The 19,462-nt window shown below is 38.6% G+C and overlaps 1 protein-coding gene across 2 annotated transcripts in view; it reads left to right on the top strand.

Annotated features, from left to right (window-relative positions):
• Nucleotides 1–1,126: 1,126 nt before the first annotated feature.
• Nucleotides 1,127–19,462, top strand: part of LOC101172155 (protein FAM19A2) — a 124,960-nt gene continuing 106,624 nt past the window's right edge. Inside the window, exon 1 of one of the 2 annotated variants that reach the window (XM_020703220.2) lies at nt 1,127–1,541. The gene's annotated coding sequence lies outside the window, so the exon portion shown is untranslated. The remainder of the gene's footprint in view (nt 1,542–19,462) is intronic. The other variant, XM_004068798.3, reaches the window with a different exon arrangement.

Raw genomic sequence — 19,462 nt, 5'->3', positions numbered from 1 at the left:
TTTGGCCTCAATTACAAAAGGGGTTTATTCAGTCATACCTTTGGTTTGTCTGAAGATTAATAACCCCTCTTGTTAAAGTAAAATATGTCCAACACAAGAGGCCCCTCAGCTCTCATCTGCCTGCCTAGCTGTTGGACAGGACAAGTTAAAAAAAAAACAAAAAACAAAACAAAAAAAAAGAACGCTTTAAAAAAAGATAAAAGGTTATTGGAGTGGGACTTTACAGCTGCTCCTCCCCTCATTAAATACTAAAAAAAACAGCTGTTTTCTTTGCTGTTAACTAAAATTGAAAATATATGATAAAGCAAAAAGTAAGCAACGATTCATTGGAATATCTTTCACACTTCCCTCTTCTCTTCCGTTTGTTTAAAACCTTTTCAGGTATTTACCCTTCCAAGGAATTACTAAAAAAGGGTTGGGAATTCCTGAAAATTGTTGTTCTTTTTGTCATGTGGAGGTTGAAACAACTGAGCATCTTTTCTTTGAATGTTTTTATTCTAATGTCTTTTGGAATAATGTACATTATTGGCTTTTCCCCAACATTCCACATTTAGCAGACTTTTCTAAGGAAATCATTTTTGGGTTTATTTTAGAAAAACAAAAACACAGAACTTATTTTAAATGTTGTAATTATTTTGGGTAAATTCTCTATACACATTAATATCGATTCCTTAAAATCAAACGATATTTTTTTTACACTTCATAAAGAACTATGCTTTTTTTTCATCTGTAAATGTCATGGAAAATAAACTTGCTATGGAACTTCAAAGTATCTTATGTAACTTGCAGCTTTTTGATAACCCTCTAAATTAAGAATCATTAAAATGTCTATGTAACCCCTTTTTATTTTATTTTTAATTTATTTTATTTTTTTCTCTATTATTGTTATATTTTTTAATTTTATCTTGCATTTCTTGTTTGTACATGTCATTTACATTTTTCTGTTTTTCTATACTTGTCATAATTGTATACAGCCGTCCCAAATTGTAAACCTCAAATGTTTTTTTCAATAAAAAAAAATCATCTGTTTGGCCACTGAATGTCCACGTAACCGCTGGGTGGCGCTGCTGCACCGGGGCTACTCTCCGTGATGAGCTTCGCTCCTCTTTCAGCCCCCGGACGCCTCAAACCCATTTCTGTAACGGCACGACGCCGCAGCCGAAGCCCGACCGAACCCAGCGAGCGGACGGAAGAGCGCAACCATCACTCTGCGCGGATCCAGAGAGCATGCGCGGCTGCGCGCCCCGCTGCCCGGCCGTCGCTGCGCACTGCTGGATGGGAAGTTGGGAGTCAGAGGCGGAGGACCAGCAACTTTTCTAGACTTTTAAGTCTGGCGCTTGCAAGTAGACAACAAGCAGCACTTTCTGACTGATTTGACGCGGGGATTGAGTGCGAGGAGAGATTTCATGTCACACCTGGGTGTTTTTAAAAGTGAGGAGATGCAGGTGGTCCTCTGAAGATCTGCGTCCTGCTGTTTATTTGGGAATGGAGCTGAAATGAAGGGGGACGCATCCAGGGATTAAGTGACAGAACAACGACAGGTAAGGCAGCATCACGCACACTCACACATTGAATCTGCATAATCAAATGCTTCCACAACTTCATAAAGATGTGCCACCTGGGATGCAAAATTCCAAAACTCACAAAAGTGGTCACACCACACAACTAATTTGCCTCGCCGGGCTGATCGACTTCTTTATTGACCATTTCCTGCATGATGAATAGTTTTTAACTCTCCGTGTGGAGGGGCTGCTAGAAACTAATGACTCAAGGTGGCGTTCAGGTGCAGCTGCAAGATGGGAAATATCCATTTGGTCCAGAACCAGAAAATAAATACTTGACACAAAGTTTAAATATTTTTAAAGTTCCAAACTCTAGACTAAACTAGACGCCAGGTTACATATAGATCCCAACCCACAGCACGGATTTTTTATATTTTTCTTTAAATATAGCACCAAAAAAGAGAAGAAAAAAGTAACAGCTCCAGCTCAGTGCCTTATTTGTGTCTTATGTTTTGTAGTCCATGGTAAAAAATTATTTTTGCAGTGAGCTGCTTTCTACACATGCTGGGGATATTTCTAATTATGCTTGCTCTGTGAAGATTTTCTTTTTGCTCCTTCTCTCTGTCTTCCTTCAAACCTTTTTTTTTCTTTTGCACTTACCTGCGCCTGTATTTTCTTTTTTTCCTCACTTCAAGTATAGCACTATCATCACATTTCAATCCCCCAGAAACCTGGATTATAATATCTCCTCTTACAGAGCGATCCGGTTCCCCTGTGATTACTCAAAGTTCCTCGGAGAGTCGCAGGAGCTGTAGATCTTCCCTTTCACTCTCACTGACAGGCAACCCATTATATTGTTTTATAGATCGGTGTGTGTAGCCCTTGAAGCCGCCTGCGGCCCACTGTTGTTCTGGAAGGTTTTTATTGTGGGGGTTATTGGTTGCTGTTGCTGACTGGCAGAGCAAAGGCCACCCTGGGATTACGGGAGATGGGATCTCTGTGACAGGTCCACTGTATTCTACACTTACAGTGGAGAATTGAAGAACTGCTCGCTTTTGCATGGTTTGCCAAAGAAAAGGAGCATCTACAGACTAAAGTTGTGACCCTGCGTTACACAGAAGTATTGCATACATTTCCTTGATCCCTTTGGATGCATCTGATGTGCTGCAGTTTGACGTGACAACCATGGAGAAGGAATTAAAAAAAATGTTTTTTCGGGCATTGCAACAAACAGCAGAAAAAAAAAAAAGCAGAGCTCTGACTGAGACCCTGAAAGAGACCTTGAGATGCATGAGCTGCCAGGTGATATCCAGGAAAATCACAGAAAAGATGCTTGCTTCTAGTTCTAGACCCACCCGAGGCAGTACTTGTGTTCTCTTCCCTGATTCCTGCTCCTTCAGTCCGATCAATACGGCACACACGAGTCTGGATTATGAAATGAAACCCTTCGGTGCTTATGATTTTAAACTTTATGAAGGCACTGATGTTTTGTAATTGGGCAATTAAGGCCGCTTGTTTCGGCTACAGCCCTCTCAAACGTCTCAATTAAAGACATTTGTTTTCATTTAATGCAGTGTTGGCATGCCCAGCTCGTCTGTTTATGCTAAATTCACATCATCCCAGCACCTCGCCTTTGCGAACATGACACAGCAACGCCTGGAGTTAACCAGAAAATCCTGGGTGTTGCATCATCTCAGTGGCTCAGTGTTCACAATCAGCCCTGCGGGTTTAGTTTTAGAGGAACAATAAAATAAAAGAAAAAGCCGCCCATCCATTCACGCACGATTCCAGCACCTCAAGGTTTGCTCCTCAGTGGAATTCACGAGCTAATGTGTTTAGAGAGCTGTTTGTTCCACCTCTCAATGCGCAGGCACGAGCTGCCGGGGGTGAACTCACCGGGTGCTTAAAGTGAAAACTCAAAACCCCAACAGAGCAAAAGAAACGCAGCATTGTGATGCTCCTGTGCTGCCCCGTCATGTTCAGAGGAGGAGGAGGACAAGAAGAGAGCATATCCCATGTTTTATAGATGCCGTTTAAAGGAGCAGGACCAACAATGGCTGTCTAAAATGTACTGTAACCGAGGTCTTAACACCAAGACAATAAACAAACAAATTGTTTTTTCTGGAAGCCAGGCAGCGCCTCATCTGCTAGCTCAGGCTGAGACGCGTGCCAATGCGTCGGCTTGTTTTTTTCCCAGAGAGACCAGGCTGGGAAGAGCAGCTCCATTTCCTATTCACCGTGTTCCTTTGTGCTGTTGTGAGTTGGAAAAAGCTGGAGATGTTGTTTGTGTATGTTTCATTTAAAAACCCTCTCTTAGGAAAAGGGTGTTTTTGAAATGTTCTTGTTGTATTTTCTCAGGATGGAGGACATACATGAAGAAAATTAATGTTAAAATTGCATTTCTTTTCTGTTTATATTTTTTTATTCAAATCAGGATGAATCAGGAGCAGATGGAAAAATTCCATTGGAAAAAGCTTGTAGTTGTGACATAGAAGCTACTACAGCAAGCCACAAGCTCCCTGCTCCACTCCATTCTTATTCACCCACTTGCGGACAAATAGATCCATGTTCGTCTTTGTTTTCCTCGTCTGAGCTGGTATCTGGCTCTAAATTGTGCAGCTGGACGGCACCAACATTGCTTGCCATTTTTGTTGTACGGCTAATGCTAGTTTGGTGTAGCTAGCGGGAGAGAGATGATGGGACGTGGAGGCAGGCTCACTCTGTACCAACAGTCACGCAACTTAAAGGTGAACTGAGAAACTAGTGCTGCTCTGCAGAAACTATGCGACACAGGTTTTTGCATTTTGGCTAAAAACGGCATAATCCTAATTAAATGACCACTAGGAATGCTTTACAACAGACCAAATTGGGATTAGGACTTTCATAATATGCTTTTGCATTTAATAGTCATAGTTTCGCCTTTTTTGTGCTAGTGATCCATTAAAACTCCCAATATTGTGTTTAATTTGATCATATTCCCTCAAATCGACCTCATGTCAGATTGGAGTGCGGATCATTATCTAAAGATTCTTGATCTGCCTTTTATTAAGAGTGCACCGCTAATGTCCTCTGCATCACAGAGCCAGTTAAATATAAGTGAGTTAATATGACCACCTTCCATAGCAGCACTTGCTAATAAGCTCTGCGTTGGCTGGAAAAGTTCATGTGCCCTGTCATCTCAAAGCAAACCAATAATTGCACTCTCCGTGCGAAAAAGCAAAAGCTGCTGGAATTTTACTATGATCCATGTCTTTATGAAGACTTTTTATCTCGATAATGAATTTTATCAATAAAATGGAATGTGGAAGTCCATCATAGTGCAGCACAAGGTTGAGTGCACTGATAAGGATGGGGCTTGTGGTGCTGTTTCCGCCAGACAGCTTTCTGTCAATTTGTTACATAGTTTCAATCCCCCTCACACTCCCTCATCTCCAGTGGGCCAGGCAGAGAGCCCACTAAGAACTGTCTGAGAATCTGTTGACACTTGAACACACATGCAGGGAACAGCCAGCTGCTTGAACTGGCATTGTTTCCAAATGAGAAGTTCTTTAGACGAAAGTTCATTAATTTCTACATTGCTGATCCCTTTGGAAGTTTTGACGCTTTACCTTAAATCATGCCTTTGACAAGCAATTTTTTTAAAGTTTTAAGTCTTTCATTTCGGTCACAAATGTATGCTTAAGTGATTTTACATATTTATTTTCTGAAAAGTTTATTAAAAAACTTCAAAAATATGTTTTTTCTTTAAAAGGTTTTCCTAAATTCCTTAAATATGAATGCATTTGTAGAAATACAGATTGGATAAATTGAAAATGACCTAAACAAATTAAAACTCATGAATTGCATAAACTCTTGTGAAATTTTGCTTTACGTTTGAACGAAAACTCAAGAAACTACAGAATCCATATGTTTTTAAAAATGCACTGCCAGCAAATATTCATCTTCTAAACCTGTTTTGTCACTTTCGGGGTTACCAGAGCCTATCTTGGCCACTTGTGGGCAAAGGCTGGGGATACCCCAGTTCTGGGACTTGAACCACGAAGCAACTGAATAAAAAGTAAACTTCAGCCTTCTAAGGGGAAAATATTTGAGATTTTCTTTAAATAAAAGGGTAAGGCCTGCAATTTCCACTAAAAGCTGTTTGTTTGAGAAATGAAAGTTAGTCATCAGGTAACCACTAGGTGATGAGGTGTTGTCCATTTAATCAAATGTAAAAGAACGTATTTGTTTACTAAAGATACTTTTACTTTTGTCACTTTGAAATCATTTTAATAACAACCAATTATTTAATTTTTAATTAATGTTTGTTTGCTCATTCTTGCAAAGCCTGAGGTTTGCTGATGTCTTTGGGTGATTGAGATGGTTGTTACCTGGAAAATAAAATTCTAGCTTCAAATGGGCCTAAAACAACCAATCTTTACCCCATCCCACGACTATACAAGTGTATCAAAAATAATTGAATATTTTGAAAAAGTTGAATCCTTTTTTTTGCAATTCAATAGATGCTACTTGAATTTATATAAAATTACACATAGGTTAAAATATTTCAGTGTTTTATTATTTGTCATTATGACAGTTATTGCTTACAGGTAATGTCTCAAAAATTTAGAATATTTTAAAAACTGAAAATATTGGAAACTGATGGAAGCTGAATCTAATTTACCTAATAGGCACAAAACTCCTGGAAAGGTTTCCCAAGCATTTGAATGGTCTGATCATTTTGGGGCAGTGCTGACAGTTTCCCAGAAGACAGTTATTGAAAACCTGTATAGAGAGAGCAAGCCACAAGAGTTCAGAGTCCGTTGCTAAACAAACTGGTTAGTCACAGAGTGCTGCATTTAAAAATATGACCAGGAAATGGACTGATAGGAAAAAGTTTGGTAGAAAAAGGTGCATCAGCAACTGGAATAAACGGAGCCCTGAAAGGCAACATACGGAGGGAAGTGATGTCAGTTCATCAGGAGCCACCTCACTTAAACGCCATGCAGCCATCTACCAGGACATTCTAAACGATGTCATTCTCTTTACTGACAAGCTGTATGTAGATGCTGATTTGATTGTCCTGCTGGATTTGACATCTTCTAAACTTCCAAAAACTGCTTCAGTAATCATGGGGTTACCATGCTTGACTGACCAGAAAACTTGGCTGAAATTAAGTGACAGAAAACATTAACCTTTTTCTTAATATTCCATTTTTTAACTGCGAAGCAACATGTACACTAAGGGACTGTATTTGCTGTTGAATGTTTTAGCTGTGTAGGGAGCACTGACACAATGGCTTCTGTCCAAACGCTCTTTATCTCTAATGTTATACTCCTGCCCCCTGACACAAAGCATTTAAAGGAAAAACTCTCAGCAGAAGGAAATTTGGTTAAAAACATTGATCGAAACTCAAAAGTATATACATTCACTATGACCAGACCTACTGCAGGTGTTGCCAAGCCACTCACTGCACATATAATCTGATTTGAACCAATTCTATCAAAATCACGTTGGGAAAATTGACTTGTTGAGTCAATTTTGACTCTTTTTAAAGAAATGGTTATATCGGGTCCGTTCAATTGAATTTTCAGATTCATTGTTGCACAGGAATGACAAGAACACAAGCAGTCTATGCAGAAAATCACTCAGAACGATCTGCTGGGACAAACATGTAACTCATAGGGGGTTTCTTCAGCCGATCAAAGTGCTGTGGACAATAAGGATGATACAGTTTGAGTGAAAAAGGGCCTGAATAGAAAAAAAAAGCACAGGTCCAAGGTGGTGGTTTTGAGCTCTGCTGCCTCTGTTTTCAATTCCTGCTTCTGTTCTTTGTTCTTCCGATAAACAGAGAGCCTATTGCAGTTTTCATTCTCAAGCATTGAACCATTGTGCTGAACTCTTATCAAATCTTTTTTGCAGCACAGCAGTAATGTACAGGTTCTTCCTGACCCTAAATGATGAGCCCAAAGGAGAAGTGGAATAGTTGGAAACACCTTGGTTTTAGTTTTGCTGTGTTTGTCTCGATGACAATAAAGAGTCCTTCTTTCTGTCTCAAACCTCAGGAAAATGGGAGCTATCATTTTTTACTTTTTGTATCATATTATTTGATCAACAAAGAGCTGCATGGTGGGGTAATGCTTAGCATTCTTATCTTACAGCAAGATGATGTTGGTTCAAGACCCAGCTGGGACCTTTCTGTGTGGGTTTTCTCCAGACACTCTGGCTTCCTCCCACATGCTCCTTTGGTACTTGGTGACTAAAAAAGGTCCTTTAAGTGGATGTGGTTGTTGATCTCTGTTAAAGTCCCACTCCAATCATATTTGTATCTATTGTAAAACCGTCCCCAGTGGTCTTTAATTATGATTTTGCCATTTTTAGCCCAAATCGATAACCTTTGCTGTTTTCTAAGACATAGTTTCTGCAGAGCTGCAGGAGTTCATTAGAAATTTGCCTATGAGTTATGGGCAGGACTGTTGGCGCGAAGCAGCCCTGCCCCTATTTCCCAAAATCCATCTATTTACACGCTCCTGTTAGCTTACAGCCCCTTACAACCCTAACTAAATATTACTGGTGCAAAAAAATGGCGAGCAATATTGGAGCTATCCAGCCATACAGTTTAGAGCCAGCTGCCAGCTCAGATGAGGAAAACGAAGATGTACATGGATCTGTTTGTCTGCAAGTGACTGAGTCAGAAAGGAGCGAAGCTGACCCGCCCAGCATATTTTTTTACATCAAAAATACAACCTTTTCAAAGCTTAGAAAATAGATGGATGACCGGGTTTTCCAAAGTCTTGGCTCCTCTTGGTGTCTAAAATGAATAAACTACGGTTAGGGCAGAAATTGTCATTGAGGCTTCTTAGTGATGTTTATTTTTCCTTTGAGAGAAAAAATGGCCATGACATGACAGTTTTAGTGTGATAAATCTGAAATGGGTACATCCCATCACATCCATCACTAAGAGGAGTTGCTAAGTTTCATTGCAGGAGCTTGACTTCTAACTGATCTTGTAAAGACACATTTGTGTCATTCGTGCAGCTTGGATTCATTTAAGGGACACAAAAGCCATTTATATTGGATAATGGTAACTGCATATAACATTTTAAACTCTTTCTTAACCTAGAACATGTCTGAAAGACAAGATGCAGGCCAAGTTCAACAAATGTAACATTTACATTTTTGGGTCTTGTGTGAAGACACATTTAAATTTTTTTATAATTTTGCAGATTGCCTGAAAAGAATGTGAATATTTTGTAAATGGAGACGTCTACTGCCGTTTTCAAATCACATCAGGCATTTGTCCTCCATAACTCAGTTACCATGTTGGCAAAAGCAGCTCATCTTTGAAATGGCATAGATCATATTTTGATTCTTTATTGAGAGTCCAACCACAGAACTACAATTAAAACTTGAATGAAGACACATACTTTTCAAAAGGTCACAGCAAGACAAGGAGTTCAAAAAGGAAAGCATGAAGTTTGCATAAAAATCAGTTTTTGTGAGGAAAAACATCAATTTCTAAAGCAAAGCAAACAAGGACCGTAGCTTTATTGTAAATTTTTGTCGCTGTGAGCTTTTTCTTTTGCTGCTGTTTATCACTGCTGCTTGGATTGATGTGCTCTCTCCACACCAACATTTCCAGATAGGAAAGCTGAATTTTAAGCCTTGAGATGAAAAACAATTTTGCTCTCCCTTCTCTTATCTTCCATCGCTCTGCACTCCCTCTTTCCTTCAGACACACTGTAACACAACATGCACAACAGCTCCCTCACCACAGAGCGCTGGGTGACTAATTTCTCCAGGGCTTTGGACTTCACCGTGAGAGAGTCTGAGAAGGAGAAAATGAAAGCAGCGGCACACTGGCAGCTCGCACAAAGCCGCCCACACTGGAGCTCGACACCACCTCTCATGTCGTCTTTTTTGCTGTCTTTTTTTTTTTTTTGTTGGTCCTCACAAATCGGTGCCAGCCTAGAGCACCCTGCCTGGGTGTCGTCACTGAGGGCCCGTGTCATTTTGATCAGTTTACATCCCCAGTTTCAGGTAGCGGAGACAAAACACAAGCGACGTGCGTGATGCTTCCATCTGTGAAGAGAAATTGAAATCTAAGTGTGTTTTTTATGAATCCAATTGAAACTGTCTTTGCTGGGTTCTGTAGAGTGGAACGGCTGCCAATCAGCACAGCTTTGTTTACTCTGTGTCCCGCTGACAACAGGCTGATACAAATATCAGCTGCTCTACTGTCACGCACGATGCCTTTGTACAGTTTGATAAAGGCTGAGCTGCTGTAAGTGGTATGTGTCTGAAGGAGCCGCTTGGTCTTGTCGACATACATCTATTTGGGAGGGGAAATTGCTGCGTCTCAAATTTTCAAACGCTTTTTAAAAATACGGACAAATAAAAATATCATGAATATGTTTTGCGGAAAATCTATGGAAAAAACGAGCTTCCATTTTTAGGAAAATTAAACTCTGTGAATGGAATTGAGGCATTTCATAGCTACTTCAGCTGTTCTGCTGTTGAAAGAGGTTCTACTTGTCTGTCCATTGTGAATCCACTGAGGGAAACTGCCCCAGAGGTCATTATGCTTTCTGTTTCAGCCTGGAATTTTTATCGCTGCTTTAATTTTGTTCTAAAGCCTCCTGTCCGGCTCTGCCGCCTCATCAGGGACTAAATCTAGAATTGCCACTTTAGCTACCGCTTTGAAGCCCTGAAATATTTCTCCCAGGGAATCTGATGTCAGATAGACTCTGAATGTGGGATTATAATTTCACAACTGTGCAAGCAGTTACTTCCATTGGAAGAAAAAAAAGCTCCATTTTGCAATCTTCATGTCAATGCTGACAGCAACTTGATTATTAAATGGGTGGAATAAGGGACTAATAGGAGCAATATCCAAAACCTGAACTATAGCCAATATATTCGGCCACATTTAAGGAAAATATTTAATATTGTTGAAGATTGCAAACATTGGAATTTTATGCTATTTACTGTATTTTCTGCACTGTTGTTGGTTGAGATAACAACCATTCGTTAAACTCTCGCATCTAACCTAACTGTTACCATAACCCTACCCTGGGCTCACATGTCATCCAGTCCCGCTACAGTGCGGCCGCCAGAGTCTTTACATAACTTGAAAAGTGCGAGAGGCACACACACACAGCATCGAGTCCGGTCTGGCTTCCCCGGTGCTCCGAACTCGTTTCACTCTCTTCAAATCCTGATTCTAGAGAGCGATAGCCATAAAAATGTAGATGGACCAATTACAGCCAACTAAGACATCTGATTCTAAGATGGCAACAGAGATATCGCAGAAAAATGGCGACTGAATTGAGTTCATTTGGTTGGAACCGGATGCAAGGCATTTTCTATTGGTGACGTCCCACGCAGTTCGTCCTATTATATATTGTACAGTTAATGGTTATATATTATGAATATGCTAACATGGCTAACACGTAGAATGTTACAAACTGGTTCTTGAGTTACTGTGAACATAACAACATAACAAGTAAATCAAGTCTGACTGACTGATCTCTGACTCTTTTGTCTCATTTAATGCACCTTATAGTTTGGTGCACATTATTATATAGTACATAAATTCAAAGATGGAACATTTATTGACAGTGTGCCTTATAATAGACTGAAAAAAATATAGTAGTTTAAAAAAAGTGCATTCAGTCTTATTATATTAAAAACTATCATTTTTTTTAAATGTCTTTTTTGTTATGCTGTAACAGAAAACATTAATTCAACCATAAATGATAAGAAGTTTAGCTGGTTTAAAGATAAAACAGAAATGAATCATCAATACTACTTTGAGTAACAAAGAAAATAGAAATGGATGGGTGTATTTTGGGAGTATAAAAAAAAAACAGAGGGAGAGACAAAGCTTTGAAAATCCTTCAGTGTGCCAAAAAACATGTGATGAACCAAACAAAATAGCATCCCTGACACGGTTTTAGGAAATGTGGATTTATTGTTAAAACTAAATATTTAGCGGGTGTTAAAGAAGATGCAGCTTGTATGCATAAAGAAAAAAACGTGTTTAGTGAGTCAACCGAGTTCAATTCCTTGGGGATTCTGCTTCTGTTGAGCAATTTTAAACAGCTATTTAAACTCAGAATGACAATATCTGTGCTATAATGCAGTTTACACATGAATGAAGGTTGAGTTTTAGTTTTGTTTTTTAAAACTGGAGACTGGAAAATAAAAATAAAAAACACTTCAGTTGCTATCCTCCTGTTCATCCCTGTGCATTGCTTTCTCTCGTCCCCATTGGTTTGAAGTAAGAAGCTTAATTATTCAAGTCCTCCTGTGGCCTGAGTTTGGCCTCTGATGGCATCCAGGTGCAGATTTTATCCAGGCTTCATGAATATGTTCTTATGTTGGGCATTAATTTATGCTTCGGTTGTCTCTGGGTGCCTAGTGCACTCTGCTGCTTTTCCTGCGGATCCAGCATGAAGATTTTCCACACTCGCATTGACAGCACAAGGGCTTTTCACTCAAAGTCTGAGGAGGTGGAGCAGCTCAAAGGAGGCCTTCACCTGCTGAACCAATAAGAAAACACTACGTGTTTGACCAGACAAGAGCTACGGAACAACGCAGTGCACTTCTGATCCTTCTAACATTAAACACATGCCCTGGCTTTGTTAAAGTAGCTCTGGGTCTTGTATCAAACAGCTTAGCATGGTTGGAAGTGTTATCTTTCCCACTGATGCCTAATTCAAGCAGCAGCTCGTACCAGGCGGTGAACAGTTCGAGGAGGTCATTTAACTGAATATGCACCACAGGAAACAAGAAAAAAAAAGCAAACGATGAGAAAAAAGGTGTCTAATTATAAAGAGTCAAATCAGAACAAAGACTCCTTGTTGTTTCTGCTCATTAAAACACCAGTCTGACACGTGAATCTAAATCTTTTTAAACATCCGTTGATAGGAATTTATCAAACATTATTTCTCATCGACTGTCAGCCTTGTGCTTGAATAAACATGTCAGATTTTTGAACACTTGTCGTGAAATTTCTGCGCTCCTGTTAGGGAAACATGTGGGTAAAAATGTTGTCTTTATGAGTTCTAGAAATGCATACTAAGCAGCCACAGATTGCTGTTTTTTATTACAATTGTAATTTACTTTCCTTTTATGTAAAATTCTTAAATGAAAAAAAGTATTTTAACCCCTAAAAGGAGCTTTTAAAGATGGATTTATTAATCTAACACTTCCTATCCATTTTCATCCAAGGTTTCACTACGTTTCAATTAATTATGAAGGTTTAGGTTTAAAAGTGTGTTCTTACTGCTTATTGATCACTGTTGGTACACAAAGTAAAAGAGAAATTGAGATGAGGCCAGCTGTGGCCTGAACACTTGGTGTTTAATTCTTAAACTGGCAAGATTGTTAAACAGGTTTTCCAAACTTATATGAAACTAGAATACTTACTGAGCCATTGAGCAAGGCACCAATTAGTTGATTAGTTGACTGAATTTATCTTTAATTCTTGTTTTTTTTTTTTTTAGGAAAAAAGCTCTGTTTTCATTTAGTTTTACAGTGAGAACTTGTATTTGGTTAATTATATTTTCACGTGTTCAGTTTACTACTCATCTTAATATATGTTTTAAATAAAGATTTCCGAATTAAATTGATACTAGATTGTGAACGGAATGATAAAAAGCAACTAGATTTTGCACTCTTCTTGCTCTGGTACTGAAGCTACCCACAACGATAGACCTGCAACATGACATTTAGCCACATAAAGATATACATCCAAAAATAGGAATTCATTTATTTTTATTGGTGTTTTCCATAACTACTTGATAGTTAAGTTAATTTTTTGTCTACCATATGAATCCAGCATAGTGCATTTAACCCTTGTGCTATCTTAGATGACCCCACCCTTACATTGACGTGTTCTCCCTACCATGACAAAGGTGGATGAAGGTGGAAAGATTTCATGTAATCCATGGACACCAGTGAAGATCACAAATCATTGAAGAAAAAAGGTTCAGAGCACTGTCTAGTGGGTCTAGATGACCCAACTCCCAATGTTAAAGTGCCTACGATAGCACAAGGGTTACAGAGTTTTAGTCTACTCCCTTTACCATGTTGTCTCACCTCATTGAAATAGGTAGAACCTTTGTTGTTGTAGAGCTCTGTGCAGTTCTGCCACAGCTAGATGGAGGTCTGTTCTCTTAGCAGGCCGTTCAGAAAGGCTGACGTCTGCTTCTATTTTAAAATGGACTGACCTAGATCTCTAGACCTTCACCAGTCTCCCTAACAGGTAATATGCTATGCTTTGATTGTTCCCAAATGACTGTCTTTTTAAAATTGTATTAACAACTAAAGTGGATAAAGGGAGAATTTAGTCTTTTAGCTGTAAATACAGTGTATGTCTGAAAGTTTTAAAAAGATTAGGCTTTAAGCCTAATTTATAAGGTAATGACTTAGTTCTAGATTAAATTAAAGTTTACCAAAGGATAACAGGAAAAAAGACGTAAGACCATTAGGTATCAGCCCAAATCTATAACTTAAAGTGGAATTATTAAACAGATGTTAAAATAGAAAAACCTTTTTGTTTGTGATTTATAGGCTCTGATGCTTGAGCTAAGAAGACTAGAACCTGAGTTGAAGTGGAAATAGTCTTATTCTTGCTCATTTAAATGATAAATGGTACATGGCGTATCCTTGTATAGTGCTTTCTACCTTCTTTGAAGGTCCAAAGTGCTTTATAGTCACAAACCCCCTACATACATTCACACACTGGTGGTGGCTCTGCTGCCGAACACTGGCATGATCAAGATGGACAGACAAGTAAATAGAAATCTATTAAAGAAATGAGCAGTATTTATTAAAACGGCATTATGAGTCTGAACCTAAGACTTGCTTAGTCAGCCCACATAATCCATGAGATAGTAACAACAGATCAAAGAATAAACAAAATCAATGTTTTGCGTCCGAATATTTACAGCAGCAAAACATTATTTTCCTTGATCGTTGGATTCATATCTTTTTTGGAAGATTTAGCAGATTCAATGCTTTTTTTTTGCTTGTTTGCTGTTTCAAATGTCCTTTAAGATAAATTGACTTTGATTAAGCAGTTACTGTTAGATTAATCTTGTTTTTTTTTTGTCCTTTTTACAACCTGCAGTACTGAAGGTCCGCCCGTCTTCAGTGTAAAATTCCCCGATTGGATTTCTTGATGAGACCTCTGTTTTGATTACAAACACTTGACCTTGGATTTACGGCATTTGAGAAAAAATAAAAAGTTTTGACTCCTAATTACTTTCTTTTTCTTCCCTTTCGGAATACAAATCTTTTCAATACAGGGCTGTGTCATGGACGCCCGAGTGCCAGCCTGACCGCTCTATTAGAGCTGTGCAGGAAATCAATCCAGGAAATATAGAAGCAATTATTTTGTCTCCCTCTTTTGCTGACAAAGTAGCAGCTAAGCGGGCCAGGAAGAAAATACAGAATTAAAGAGAAGAAAATAAATATGTTGGCTTTGGGGTTTGGGGACTGTATTAAGAACATGAAGCTCATTTAAAAATGCTGTATACCTGTGCTGAGCAGCGGTAATTAATGACCACTGTGAATGCTATTGATTTGCTGAAATGTGGAGTAATGTTTGAGTGCCTGGACTTCAAATGTGTGTTCCATTCAAAACATAGACTTTTGAAATAATAACACATATGCATTTATTTTTCTTCAAAATTTTAGTGATTTTTTTGCAACCTATCATGAGAAAAGTATGTTTCTTAATTAAACTTGAGTTCAAACATACATCTGATTTAAATATGTAAAAATATGCAAACAAATGTTTAATTATATCCATTTCTAAGTGTTTTTCTATGAATCGCACTTCCTGCCATAAAACCGTTTTAAATCCCAGTGTTTTAGTATAAAAAGTGATTTTTTGCTTCACTCTGCCTTTTGTTTCTGTCAGTTTTCTGGGTGAATAGTGACATTTAATCTCATATCTGATGTTAGAACTTTATTTCACTGCAAGTTTTGTCATGCAGTCTCTTATTTTAAAGTGAAATGAGGTGTGAAGAGATCGACTGTAAGCCGTTGACAACAAAGACCAAATAGAGGAGGAGGATTCGCCTCTGTATGCAAAAATGCACAGCTGCTATCCTTCTATTAGCATTCAAGTACAGATCAGACTCCTAATCCTTAGGATATTTAGAAAGAACTCATTTCTGTGGTTATGGTTTATTACGTGAAAAATTGGGTTTAGAAGAAGAAAGAGGGAGACATGGAGGGAAGGGCAGCAGTTGAGGCCTTCAAAAAATTAATGGTTTGAAACTTGACAAGCTTAAATTCAATAAAATATAGCATATTTTGGGCTGAATGCCCCTTGGGCACTGCTGAGAGTACAGAGTTAAATGTGGACTTGGATGTTTGTGTTATTGCTCATTGAGTGTTGTGGAAGCACTGCAGAGAGTAGACACAGCTACAGCTCTTTTTCTGCAAAGAGGACATTCTGTGACACTACTGGTGGAATCTGACGGAGCATCACGCTGCCCGCTGTGAGGAGCAGAAAAATGTCCTCTGGAAGAGGCATAAGAAACGTTACTGCTCTGACGTCGTGCTAATAATCTGTGATGTGTCACAGAAGCTGTCGCCTCCATCTGTTGAGCTAAAGAAGAATAAAACATGGTCTGCATGTGTCCTGTTTGCTCATTTCACTTTACTCTGCATGCAGAATGACTGAAAAAGCACAGCTGCTATGTTCAAGTGTGCTGTCTGAAGATTATTAAATAAATTCATGTTTTTCTATCAAAAAGTTGCAAAATTCCATGCAGTCCAAGCAGCATTAGTAAATAAATTCAAGCAAAAATACGAGCAAAAAAGCAAGAAAATTACCGTAGAGCCCAAATTTTACCAACTTTGTCAAAAACGAACTGACCCGAACAATCAGAGTAAATTAGACACAATTTCTTGCAAATATATTTCAATTTTTTTTGAAAGAACCTCTTTCTCCAAAATCTGGATTAGCTTTGAAAATTTGTTGTATTGTACAGTCTATTATTTTAAAAATCAATGTCACTTTTCTGTGTTTATTTTGACAAAACCCCCCAAAGCCTTTAAATGACTATCTTTTAAACAGACATAGGTTCCTGTATTAAGTTTCTGTTGGACTTCTTATAAATTGTGTGGAATGACAAACATGAGGACAGAATGGTAAGAAATGCAGATAACAAGGAGGTGTGTTCTTTCAGTACCACGGACAGCGCCAGAGACTTGTCATTTAACAGCAGCTTGCTGCTATTTTAGCACATTGGACATCCATGTGTGGGCAGCCGAACAAGCAATCAAAGATGGAAAGCAAATACGCAGTTTGACATTTGTGTTGGTAGTGGATACAGCTTCACTAACAAATATTCAGTCAAATTGAGTCAATTTAGGTCACACATGAGAGCAGAAGAGCAAGTATGAAAGCCAAGAATCCTGCTTTCACCAGAGGAAGTAAAGCCGAACCATCATGGACATTGAGTAGCAGCAAAATTTGATGTTCTAAATATTACTTAATAGTAATGCAACAGACCTGCCTGATGCTGAAAGGTTTTATATGCAAACTGCAACTATAACGACAGGCAACTGAGCCAGACCTTATTAAAACTGGCATTCAAGGAGATGATTTCACGGAAACGTAGTTTCTTAACACTGCTAGCTTAACAAGCGAAATGAAAAAGAAACTGGTCATGATTTGCTGATCCAAACTGTTTTTTTTAATACAAACATTCACTGTCCACTTTATTAGGCACATCTTGCTAGTACTGGGTTGGACCCCCTTTTTCCTTTAGAACTGCCTTAATCCTTGGTGCAATCAAGTCAACAAGGTACTTGAGACATTCAACAGAGAGTTTGGTCCATATTGACATGAGAGCAACACGCTGTTGCTGCGGATTTGTCGGCTGCACATCCATGATGCCAATCTTATGGTCCACCACATCCTAAAGGAGATCTACTGGGTTGAGATATGCTGACTGTCCAGTGAACTTATTGTGATGTTCAAGAAACCATTCTGAGAGGATTATAGCTTAATGTCATGGTGCCTTATCCTGCTGGAAGTAGCCATCAGAAGATGGTGCACTGTGGTCAGTAAGGGATGAACCCCTATTGTTAAAGTAAAATATGTCCAACACAAGAGGCCCTCAGCTCTCATCTGCCTGCCCAGCTGTTGGACAGGACAAGTAAAAAAAAAAAAAAAAAAGTAAGGGATGGACATGGTGAGCAACAATATTCAGGTAGGCTGTGGCATTGTAATCATGCTCAGTTTGTACTAAAGGGCCCAAATTGTGGCAAGAAAATATCCCCCACACCATTATACTAGCACCACCAGCCTGAACCGTTAATTCAAGGCAGTATGAAAATATCAGCAGTTTCTGAAATACTCAAACTAGCCTGTCTGGCACCAACAACCATGCCATGTTCAAAGTCCCTTTAATCAGCTTTCTTACCCGTTCCGATGCTCAGTTTGAACTGCAACAGATTGTCTTGACCATTTCTACACGCCTAAATGCATTGACTTGCTGCCATGTGACTCATATTTTATGTCGTTTCTTTTATTATAAGGCAAATGATTACAGTTATCCAAGTGCACAAAACAACATTTCTTATTCTGATATTTTAGTGAGAGGACGGGACAGTGAAGCTCTACTTTACTGCTCAGTTTTTTTGCTTCCTTGCTCATAGTAACAGCAGAGCAGTGCTACTGCACATCTGTGGAAAAAGGTGAGATCTCAGCAGTGGCGCAGTGAGAACATTTTATATGAGGTGGGCTGAAGACTTTGGAAGGGTGGCAGATGAGAACGGTCAAGTGGAAGGCTATTACAAATGAAAAAAAAAAAATCTATTTCAAACTGTTTTATTAGTGATATTATTAATAATGAGGTTTCCAAAAATGAGAATTTACTCTCACCATAGCAGGGAAAAAGCACAGAATACACAGCGTGTGGGCACAGCAAATAATTTGAGGGGCAAAAGATTTTATTGCTTTTGTTGTTTTTGCAGTGCTTAAAGAAGCTTGTTTTTTTATGATTTCTTAATCTTTGTCAATTTTGATATGTACACTGACTCAAAAATGGGGGGGGGGCAGTGCCCCCTTCTTAGCTCTGCTCCAGGTAAATTAGCTTCTTACTGCAGTATGAGACACAAATAAGCAGCCTTCACTCATGCCAATACATCAGGATAGATTAATTACATTTTGAAATGAATCAGAATCTCACATGTTTGTGTGGAATATTGAATTTTTATCACTTCTATCAGCAGATAAGTTTGCGGTAGGAAAATTCCAAATGAGGAAAAAAAAACACAGCAGTACATAAAAATAGCTTGGTTTTTACCATTTAGCTGATTCACAGAAACCCCTGCTTTTACCTTAATTGGTCGTACATTAGGTCTAATCAGAAGAATTTGGAAGGAAAAAGCAAAAAATAATGAAATGTGTTTTTCTGACAGCTTTGATTTGTTTAAAAGCCTACCTATTTTAGGATTTTAATATGATACTCGCTCATTTGTAGTTAATGTTATTCCTTTCTACAGAAGTTTAGGGTTTCTTGTTTTATGAAACTAGACTGAAAAGTATCTGTTTAGTGATAATAGTAACTCTAAGCTCTTCATCAAAGTTTCACATCTTCGTCTCTTCCCTGATTTGTGGTGCTTCACAGTCTTCTTTTGGAGATCTTTAGCTGCTTCTTTTTCTTGCCCTGCAGATCAGCACCCAGCAAACTCTGTGCAGCCATGGATGGAATGTGCAGAGGTCTTATAATAAGCTCTGAAACTCAACGACTTTTTATCCAGAGGCAGTAATTACAATCAAGCACACCAGAGGTGTGGAAAATTACCCTTAATAATACGTTAAAGCCGAATGTGTCAACTTTTCTGTATTCAATCAAAGCAAACATTCAAGGGTATGTAGAGTTTTGATTTGGGTCATTTGGTCACACATAATTATGGGATAATACGGGATTCCAGCTCTTACGCTA

Source organism: Oryzias latipes, chromosome 5 (assembly GCF_002234675.1).
Source record: "Oryzias latipes chromosome 5, ASM223467v1".
Lineage (NCBI taxonomy): Eukaryota > Metazoa > Chordata > Actinopteri > Beloniformes > Adrianichthyidae > Oryzias > Oryzias latipes.
Note: the sequence above shows the minus strand (reverse complement) of the source record. Positions and strands in the feature narration are given on the sequence as shown.